This window comes from Pinus tabuliformis, chromosome 2_2 (assembly GCF_031772625.1).
Source record: "Pinus tabuliformis cultivar Carrire ecotype Pingquan chromosome 2_2, CPIR1, whole genome shotgun sequence".
NCBI lineage: Eukaryota > Viridiplantae > Streptophyta > Pinopsida > Pinales > Pinaceae > Pinus > Pinus tabuliformis.
In genome coordinates, this window is record NC_142300.1 from 328,817,322 (window position 1) to 328,828,451 (window position 11,130).

The following is an 11,130-nucleotide window of genomic DNA, read 5'->3' on the forward strand; positions in this document are numbered from 1 at the left end:
ATAAACAATAAGGGAGATAACGGGCATCCTTGGCGCAGACCCCTGGCAGCTAGAAAAAAAGGAGATGGAATCCCATTTATTATAACAACATAGTTCACCTTCTCCACACAGGCCATTACCCAATTTATCATGTTTTCTCTTAGTCCAATCTTTGCCAAAAGGCATCTGATGAAGCCCTAATCAAGGCAATCATATGTCTTTCGGAGATCAATTTTGAAAATGGCAGCTTCACTTTTTTTGGTGTGCATGGAAAATAAAACCTCCTGAGTGTTAGCAACAGCGTCCAAAATATTTCTTCCTTTCAGAAAAGCATGCCGATCCTTTGTTAAATACTTTGACAAGGTTCCTTTTAACCTTTCTGCGATAATTTTTTATATGATTTTGTATGAAATGTTGCAAAGAGATATCGACCTATAGTCTTGGAAAGATTCCGCCTCTTTTTTCTTGGGAATGAGGGCGATATGAGTGGATGAAGTAATTTGATGGATGCTGCCTGACATTCTTGAGCCCTCAACCATCCTTAGCAGATCTTGTTTGATAAGATCAAAAAAATGTATGAAAAATTCGATCGTCCAGCCGTCTGGACCAGGGCATTTATCGTTTTTAAAGGATTTCATGGTTCTTAGGAGTTCTTCCTCAGTTATTGGCTGAAAGAGACAATCATTTTGATCCCCATCAAACATTTGAGGAAAAGGATCTATTCCCCACAGAATGTCCTGAAACCTGCAAACATCAGATCTTCTGTATTGGTTTCCAAAATATCTCACGGCTTCACTTGAGATGTCTTGTTGAGAGTATAGAAAGTCTCCCTTTCCGTCCTTTATTTTCCATATAGAATTCTTTTCTCTTCTTGAGCTTGCAAATCTGTGAAAAAATTTTGAGTTTTTGTCTCCTTCCTTTAGCCAGATTGCCCTGCTCTTTAATCTCCATGATGCCTCTTCCTGTTCCAGGATTTTGCATTTCCTCCTTTGCAGTTCCTTTATACGACATCTCATGTTGAACGGGATACCATGAGCAGCTAAATTTCCAGAGATGCTATTTAATTCCTTCTGGAATATCAAACATTGAAGTTAGTAGAATCTTACACATCCATTAGTCTTTAAAACAAGTAATCCATGAAATTTAATGCTAGATCTTGAAGTAGCTTTAAAGTCTAATATGACTGTTAGATTCTAGAAAATCAGGGCTAAAGCTTGCCAACGTTCTATGGTTTTTCTATATAACACTGCTAGGTATCATTTACATGGGAACTATGGAAAACCATAATAAAATTATGTATTTATTCTTTGATTTCCTTGAGGTCACATGGGTGGCCAATTCATGGTGTGTTCAGAGAAGAGTATAGATGGAAAAATTTTGTAGCATCTTACAAAAATTCAGATGGCAAAATTCAGTGAAGTTAGTAGCATCTAACACGTTTCTTAGTTTCAAACAAGTAATCCATGAAATTTAATGCTAGATCTTGAATTAGCTTTAAAGTCTAAGATCACTGTCAAATTCTGGAAAATCAATGCGGAAGCTTGAGACGCTCAGTGTTTTTCCTACATAATGCAACTAGGGATTATTTACATGGGAATTATGGAAAAACAGAATAAAATTATGTATTTATTCTATGATTTCTTTGAGGTCACATGAGTGGTAAATTCATGGTATGTTCAAAGAAGAGAATAGATGGAAAAATTCTATATTGTTGTTTTGAATTTTCATCTAAATAAGTGTGTCATTTGTGGATCTTGATTGCTTGGCTTAATTGAGAAGTATCGCAGAATAGATTAAAGTAGGTACAATGAAAGAGATGATCACTTTGTTTTTTTGATGTGGAAATGGATGTGAACTCATAATAAAGAGGAGTGGTGGGGATTTGCATGATGATTGGTTGGCTTCATAGGGTTACTAGTGATCTATAAATTGAATTGACACCTTATCAATTCCCACTACAAAAGTCCCATGCTTTTGCTTGGGAATTTAACGAGTGCAAGAACATAGATAAAGTCAGAGCGAAAGGTATTCCGATTATGTTCATTAGATTCATGGAGATTTTTGTCATTGTATTGATTTGTATTGGGATTGGGGTGTTTTTTTAATCACGACCTTAATTCATTTCGCAGAAGCACTGACTAATTGATTTCATGCAAATTAATATTAATTGATTGGTTGCAGTGTTAATTAATTGTATAGACATTTGGTGATACTGTATATCTTTTTAAAATTTTAATTTATATAAATATTTTTATTATTATTTAACAATTAAATTTAAAAGCACATAAAATTAGTCACTTCTTATGCATTGACAAATTGAAAAAAAAAAAAAATTAAAAATATGGTTTTTAATTTTCAAAATATTTGATTTAATATTATAATTTTCAAAAACTTTAATAAACTTTATAGATTGTTTCAAAAGTTTGAAAGTGAAAGTTTTTGTTTGTTTATTTGTTTGTTTTTTTCCTGAAAAAAAAAATACTAGTATCTTCATTATATAATAAAGAAAATACATTTTACAGATACACTTTAAAATGTGCATTTAATAAAGAAAATACATTTTGCAGATACACTTTAAAATTTTAAAGTGCATTTACATTATATAATAAAGAAAATACATTTTACAGATACACTTTAAAATGTGCATTTAATAAAGAAAATACATTTTGCAGATACACTTTAAAATTTTAAAGTGCATTTAATGTAACTCAGAGCCGAACAGTAGTCTGTAATCTGATAAGCAAAACGTATATATGTTAGTATACTTTCATCAAGTACAATAGTAACAAAAAAATATACTTGTTTAACTAAGTATCCTGATAATCCAAAAGTCAAAATTCATAAGTGTCTGCATACAAAAATATGTTTGTTTCATACAAAATGGTTGCTAAAGCAGCATTATAGTACATAAATATGCATAAGGAAAATTAAATATGAAGCCCCTTTTCAAAGGGGCAAAGATGATACTAAAGCTGTGTTGAACCTCGGAACTTTGTCACCATCGACAGACCCTGATCCAAGAGGAGGCCTTCTTTAGAAAGGCGATCGGTCCCGTTTCGTTCCCAGGGCCCAACGAGGTCAACTGAGAAGCGTCTACCGGAGCGGCTGCCAAGGGAGGAGATGACACTGAGTCAGGCAATGAGCATGTAACCATCACCAGGTTAGGAATGGACGAAAAATTAGTCACCACATCCTGTGCCAAACCACTGCCTAATAATATATCGACATGAACAACACTTGAAACGAACTCCCCAGTCTTTTGCTTCTTTTAGGAAAGACCCTCCTGTGAATTACCTCGAAAAAACAAACTGCAAGAATCCACCAGGTGACCAATATTGTGATAAAAACGACATCAAAAAGTTAAACCCTTATATTCCAAGTCTTGTAGTCACGGAATCCCTTTGCCAATGTCCATAGTAGCATGTAAGCGCTTACACAAATCCAGAAATACCAATACTCGGGCAACAAATTTGTCCTTTCTCGACATGGAGTAGTGGACATCCAATAAGTGACCCAACAAATTCCCCAAATTCATGAAACTTTGAACATTCCACATGTTTGAGGGGAGACCCGGAAAGCACACCCACACTGGAATTTCACCCATCACTTCCTTGCAAGCATCAAAAGAGTGGTAACCATAATTTGCATATCACTGGCTTAGAATCAATAGACCAAACCTCCTTGACCACCCTATTTACATACTCTTTGGATTTGAAGGATGATTGAAGCCAACCCATCGCCAACAAAAAAAATTCTGGAACCTCAGAAACCACAGGTGCAATGAAACTGTCATTCCACTTTAAAATAGTGGGCAATGCAAATTTCCTCCCACGCACACGACCCACAAGGGAGAACTCTGCCAAAACCGCCGCATCAACCATTCTCAGCTTGTCCCCACACATAGACTATAAGGAGCCGACGAGAGATCACCTTTCAAAACCCTCACCTTATTTTTTGCTAATTTGGATGGTAAACCAGAAACCCCACTAGCCCGTTGAGCATCACAAGCAACGAAACCCTCACCTTCTTTTTGCATAATTTGGATGGTAAACCAGAAACCCCACTAGCCCGTTATGTACCACCAACAACCTCCTGATGAAAAACCCCCGGCCCAGAAACAATAGGCAGATTAATGACGAGAAAAAAATGATTTTCCAAAGTTTGTGGCCCCCCTTGTCATTTGAATGAAGCTCCAACACATTTAACGCAACTGGTACAAAAACCATTTCGTGGCCACGACCATTGGCACCCTGTGGTAAAAGGAATGTAGAAGAACCCCCACTTGAGACGGTAAAGGGGAACCCCCACCATTTCAACCCCTGGAAAAAGGATGCGACATATCCAGGAAAACCTCACTCGAAAGCATGTAAAAGCCCGAGAGAAACCACCAACCGAAGGGTGAAGTAGAAAAAAACCCCCCGAATATATGGAACCACCACTTTTCACAACAATCCCACTAAACGGACAAGTGGAAACCACTTGAAAAACCCCAGATATCGTAATATTAGGGCACCGAGATAACTCGGGGTTTGTGTTTGGACCCAAGACCAACAACGAAGGATTGAATTTGACGGGCAAATTCCCGTCACGTGGTGATTTTCTCGTCAAATAGAATTTGAGTGGGCCTAATGGTTAATAGCATGTGTTTCCTCGTAAGAGGTCACAAGTTCAAAACCAGAGGGGTTAGAGTATGTATGCCTTCGTAGACTTAAAAGTCAAATCGCTGTGCGAAGGTGGGTACCTTGTCCCACAAACAAAGGGGTTCTCATACACCAATTTGGTGTTTGGCTTGGCCGTGACCTTAAAATTGGATATAATAATGATAACAACTTGCAAGTTTACAAGACCATCAAGGTTTTTTATTTAAATTGTGAAAATTGGCGAGGGAGGTGTGAAAACCGTCAAATTTGATGGGTAGGTCTGTTTTGAAATTCCAACCCTGCCAACACCCTAGTCAACACTATTTCAACCCTACCAACACCCCAGTTGAGAGCTAAAGACCCCCACTAGAGACCACGATGATATTTGAGGAAAAAATGAACCCCCTAATGGGGCTAATAGTATTGTAATATACTTTCCTTGTACTTTCCATCATATCCCTAGACAAATCTGACAAAAGCATGACAAACCCAACAAAATCCTTAGAAAATCACGGGATAAACAAACCACTAATAGAACCCCCAAAAATACCCCATGGAGGAAACGAACAAGCACCAATAAAAATCTATGCAAAAACAACGGTCGAAGCACACAAGGATTAAACCATACCTCATCTATTAAGTGTGAAGCCAAATTCATGCAGGATTCTAGATCCTTCTACACCACCAGTAGTTTCTAGAATCACATGCAAGACTCTAGATTCTTCTCCACCACCATTAGTTTCTAGATTATTCTAGATCTCCATCTGAATCACATACATGATTGTAGATCCTTCTTCTGCCTCTATAAATTTGTAATTTCTCTGGCCAAGGAAAACAAGCCAAGGCCCAAGTCTGTTATGTAATGCAAAGTGATTTCTGTTCTCCAGTGATTGTTTTATCTATGCCGCTGTTTCTGATTGAGTAATCTTGTTGTTCCTCCATTTGTCTCTCTCTGTGAATTATTATTTGCTATTGCCGTCTAAGTCTTTCAGTATAAATCTGCTGCGTGTGTGACGTATGCTCTGATCTAACAACTGGTATCGGAGCTGGGGTCGAATATCCACTGTGCAAGCCGCTTAGTGCCATCGCCTTACTCTGACAATGTTCGTTAAAATGTTGGTTGTTACCCCTTGAGCTGTTGAAGGATCTGTCCAGGAAATAGTTGAGGAACGTTGGAACTCAAAGACAATTGCTGCAAGAAAAACAAGGTCATGGACCTATGTTGAAACGTGTTGCTAGAGTTTGAAACATGGAGATCTATGGAGATTGGAGTTGAAACGTGGTGTTCGTAAGTTTCTTTTACATCAAGCTTACAAGTATACGTCAAATTTTTTCTCAAACCAACATATGTATGTGTGAAATGTGAAAATGTTAAAACATTATATATGAAAATATATAATTATATGTTGGAATTTTGAAAAGTATATTTTAAAAGGAGTAGGAATTTTGAAAAGGGTATTTTAAAAGGAGGAAGGTCATTATTACCAAATTTTAAAGAGTAATAATTAAATTTTTATTTTTATATGGAGTTTTTTGTGTTTTAGGGCGTGAATTTGATTGAAAATGGAGACAGCAGTGACAAATATGGAGAAGTTGAGCGGACCTAATTTTGCCCTATGGAAATCACAAATGGAGGATATACTGATTTTAAAGGATCAGTATTTGCCGATTGAGGGCACAACAAAGAAACCCTCATCGATGACAAATGAAGAGTGGAATAAGCTAGATAGAAAGGCGATTGCAACAATCCGCCAATATTTAGCAAAGAATGTTTATTTCAATGTGTCCGGAGAAAAGATGACAAAAGGATTATGGAAGAAGCTCCATGATCTATATGAGAAGAACACGGCATCAAACAAAGTGTTCTTGATGAAGAAGCTTTATAATCTCAAAATGAAGGAGAGTGCTTCAGTTGTTGAGCATTTGAATGCATTTAATATTATTACTAATCAACTTGTCTCTGTTAAAATAATTTTAGATGATGAAATTAGAGCCATATTGTTGATGTGTTCTATGCCAGATAGCTGGGAAAATTTAATTGTAGCTATGAGCACTTCAACAACTGCAGGGACCCTGAAGTTTGATGATGTCAGCAGCAGTTTAATGAATGAGGAGCTGCGATGCAAGTCAATTGCGGAAAACCAGGGAGGAGAGGCTCTAGCTCTAGCTGATCATGGTAGGAGAATGGATCGAGGCCGGCAAGGGTGATCAAGATCGAGAGGCCGATCAAAATCAAGGAGAGGCAGAATCATCTGCTTTCATTGTGGCAAACCCAGGCACATGAAGAAAGAATGTCGATTCTGGAAGAAAGGACAAAAGGATCAGAGACCGTCTAGTACAAATCACAAGTCATCCAACACAAATGAAGGTGAGACTACTGCTGTAGCCACAAATGGTGATGTGTTGTTTACTGTTTCAGTAGAGGATGCATGTGTATATATATCTAGCAGTAGCTTTGATTGGATCCTTGACTCTGAGGCATCTCACCATGTAACCCCATGCAAAGATAGTTTTGTTTCATATAATCCTGGTGATTATGGTAGAGTGCATTTGGGGAATAATCATTTTTGCAGTATTGTTGGAGTGGGAGATGTCCAGATCAAGATGAAAGATGGACAAGATATATTGTTGAAACAGGTCAGACATGTACCAGAAATGCGCATGAGTTTAATCTCTATGGGATGACTGGATGATGAAGGCTATTCGACAAGCTTTGGAAAAGGAGGCTGGAAAATTAGCAAAGGTGCATTGGTCGTGGCCAAAGGACCCAAGACAGGAACATTATACACATTGAAGACACTGATAGGAAAATCAGATTTGGCTGCTGTCACAAAAGAAGGAAATTCAACAGATCTGTGGCATAAGCGTTTGGGTCACATGAGCGAGAAGGGCTTAAAAATCCTTGTTGGTAAAAATTTATTGCCAGGTTTGAAATCCTACAATCTTGATCTTTGTGAGCATTGTATATATGGTAGACAAAGAAGGGTTTCATTCCTTAGAGGTGGCTATGACAGAAAAAAAATGTGTTAGAATTGGTACACTCAGATGTGTTTGGGCCTGTTAACAACAAATCATTAGGAGGAGCATCATATTTTGTAACATTTATAGATGATGCATCCAGGAAGGTTTGGGCATATCCTATGAAAAATAAAAGTGAAGTGTTTGGAATATTTCAAAATTCCATGTTACTGTTGAAAGAGAGACTAACAAATCGCTGAAGTGTTTAAGAACAGATAATGGTGGAGAATATTGCTCAAATACATTTAAGGAATATTGTAACAGGGTTGGCATAAAGCATGAGAAGACTGTGCCTGGTACTCTTCAATAGAATGGTGTCGCAGAAAGGATGAATCACACTATTATGGAAAATGTGCAAAGTATGTTTTCCAATTCCAGTTTGGAGAAGAATTTTTGGGCTGAAGCAGTCAGGACCGCTTGCTACCTCATAAATAGATCTCCAACTACAGCGTTGGATGGCGGTATCCCTGAAGAAGTTTGGACTGGTAAGAATTTGAATTGTTCTCACTTGAAAATCTTTGGATGTGAAGCATTCGTACATATTCCCAAAGAAAATAGAACTAATCTAGATGATAAATCTATGAAATGCATTTTTTTGGGATATGCAGATGAATATTTTGGTTATCGTCTATGGGATCTAGTCAAACATAAAATTATTAGAAGCAGAGATGATATATTTAATGAATCAGAAATGTTCAAGAGGACTGTAGGTGAGTTGGAGGTCAAGAAAGTTATTGATAGGTTTGGAGAGCAGCAGGGAAACATACCACCAATACAAGAAAATGAACAACAAATTCAGGAGCATGAAGAACAACAAGAGGGAAATGATGAACAACAAGGAGAAGGAATCTTGTAGGAACCTTTATAGGAGATTCAACTTGATAATGCACCACCACAGTTGGTTCACAGATCTTCTAGGCCTCATAAGCCTTCACAACGGTATCCTCCTTCAAACTATATTTTGTTGACTGATGAAGGTGAACCTAATTGTTTTCAAGAAGCTTGTAAATTCGAGCATAATAAAGAATGGAAGAAAGAAATGGAAGAAGAAATGAACTCTTTGCAGGAAAATAAAACTTGGGAGTTGGTAAACCTCCCAAAAGGTATAAAGGCTCTACAAAGCAAATGGGTGTACAGGATTAAGCATGAAGGTGACGAAAAGATGGAGAGGTATAAAGCAAGGCTGGTGGTGAAAGGTTTTTCCCAAAAAGAAAGTATTGACTTCACTGAAATTTTCTCACCTGTTGTTAAAATGTCATCCATTAGAGTCATTCTTGGTCTAGTTGTTGCTTTAGACCTAGAATGTGAACAGTTAGAAGTAAAAAATGCATTCCTTCATGGTGAATTGGAGGAAGAAATTTATATGGAGCAGCCAAAAGACTTCATAGAAAAAGGCAAAGAAGGCCTTGTTTATAGGTTGAAGAAGAGTCTCTATGGGTTGAAACAGACACCTCGACAATGGTACAAGAAATTTGATTCATTCATGTTGGAACATGGTTTTCATAGGTTGGAAGCTGACCATTGTGTTTATATCAAGAGGTATGATCAAGGCAAGTATATCATATTATTGTTATATGTGGATGACATGTTGATTGTTGGGCATGATAAGAACAAGATCAATAGGTTGAAGAAAGATTTGGGTAGCAAATTTGCAATGAAGGATTTGGGACCAACACAACAGATATTGGGCATGCGGATTATGCGTGACAGGAAAAACAAAAGCTTATGGTTGTCACAAGAAAAATATATCAAGAAGGTGCTTGACAGGTTTAATATGAAGGATGCAAAGCCAGTTGGTACACCCCTTGCAACCCACTTCAAGCTGAGTACTGAATTATGTCCTAGTAATGACAAAGAGAAAGAAGAAATGAGCAAGATTCCTTATGCTTCAGCAGTTGGTAGTTTTTTGTATGCCATGGTATGCACATGACCAGACATTGCATATTCAGTGGGAGTAGTGAGTAGGTTCCTTGCCAATCCAGGAAAACAACATTGGCAAGTAGTAAAATGGATTTTGAGGTATCTCAAGGGTACTAGTCATTATTGTTTATGTTTTGGTCATGATGAGATTGTGCTTGAAGGATTTACAGATGCGGATATGGCTGGAGATATGGATACCAGAAAGTCCACTACAGGTTATTTGTATACATTTGCAGGTGCAACAGTATCTTGGGTGTCAAGGCTACAAAGAATAGTAGCCCTCTCTACAACAGAAGCAGAGTACATAGCTGCAACAGAAGCTTGTAAAGAGATGTTGTGGATGCAGCGATTCCTAGGAGAGATAGGAATAAAGCAGGACAAGTATGTGTTATATTGTGATAGTCAGAGTGCCATTCACTTGGCGAAAAACCCAACATTTCATTCAAAAACCAAGCACATTGACTTAAGGTACCATTGGATCCGGCATGTGTTGGAGGAAGAATAGTTATCCTTGGAAAAGATCCATACAGATAGGAACCCTGCTGATATGCTCACTAAGATTCTACCACGAAATAAACATGAGTTATGTAGAGGCATGGTAGGACTCGGTGTGACTTGATTCATATTTGGCTTCAAGTGGGAGAATGTTAAGTGTGAAGCCAAATTCATGCAGGATTTTAGATCCTTCTACATCGCCAGTAGTTTCTAGAATCACATGCAGGATTCTAGATTCTTCTCCACTGCCATTAGTTTCTAGATCATTCCATATCTCCATCTGAATCACATACAGGATTGTAGATCCTTCTTCTACCTCTATAAATTTGTAATTTCTCTGGCCAAGGAAAGCAAGCCAAGGCCCAACCCTGTTATGTAATGCAAAGTGATTTCTGTTCTCCAGTGATTGTTTTATCTATTCCGCTGTTTCTGATTGAGTAATCTTGTTGTTCCTCCATTTGTCTCTCTTTGTGAATTATTCTTTGCTATTGTTGTCTAAGTCTCTGAGTATAAATCTGTTGCGTGTGTGATGTATGCTATGATCTAACATCATCTTCGTTCCCATATAAGAAAGTAAAAAGTGTATATATTCACTCTCACACCACTGATAGAACCCCCAAAAGACCCAGGAGGAAACGAACAAGCACTAATAAAAATCTATGCAAAAACAACGGTCGAAGCACACAAGGATTAAACCATACCTCATCTTTGTTCCAATATAAGAAAGTAAAAAGTGTATATAATCACTCTCATAGGTTACAAAGGTGAAAGTTTTTAAACGATAAATTGATTATAATATAACTTGCCTTTCCACAAGTATAATAAATGTTTCTTGGAAGTTATACTTCCTACCCGTGGAAATGAAATTATTATTTGAATACATTAGAACTAGTTGGAAGGAAAATAAAAAACTTAACCCATGTTCATTTGATTATTTTATTAACGTCATGTATTTCTTCTTAGTGTATGTGTGAAAATAGTACAAAATAGAAAGTGGTTATAAATGTGAATTTTACGGGTTCATTAATTGTATTTGTGTTTTATTTTTTTATATTAATGTTATATAGATATTATAAAA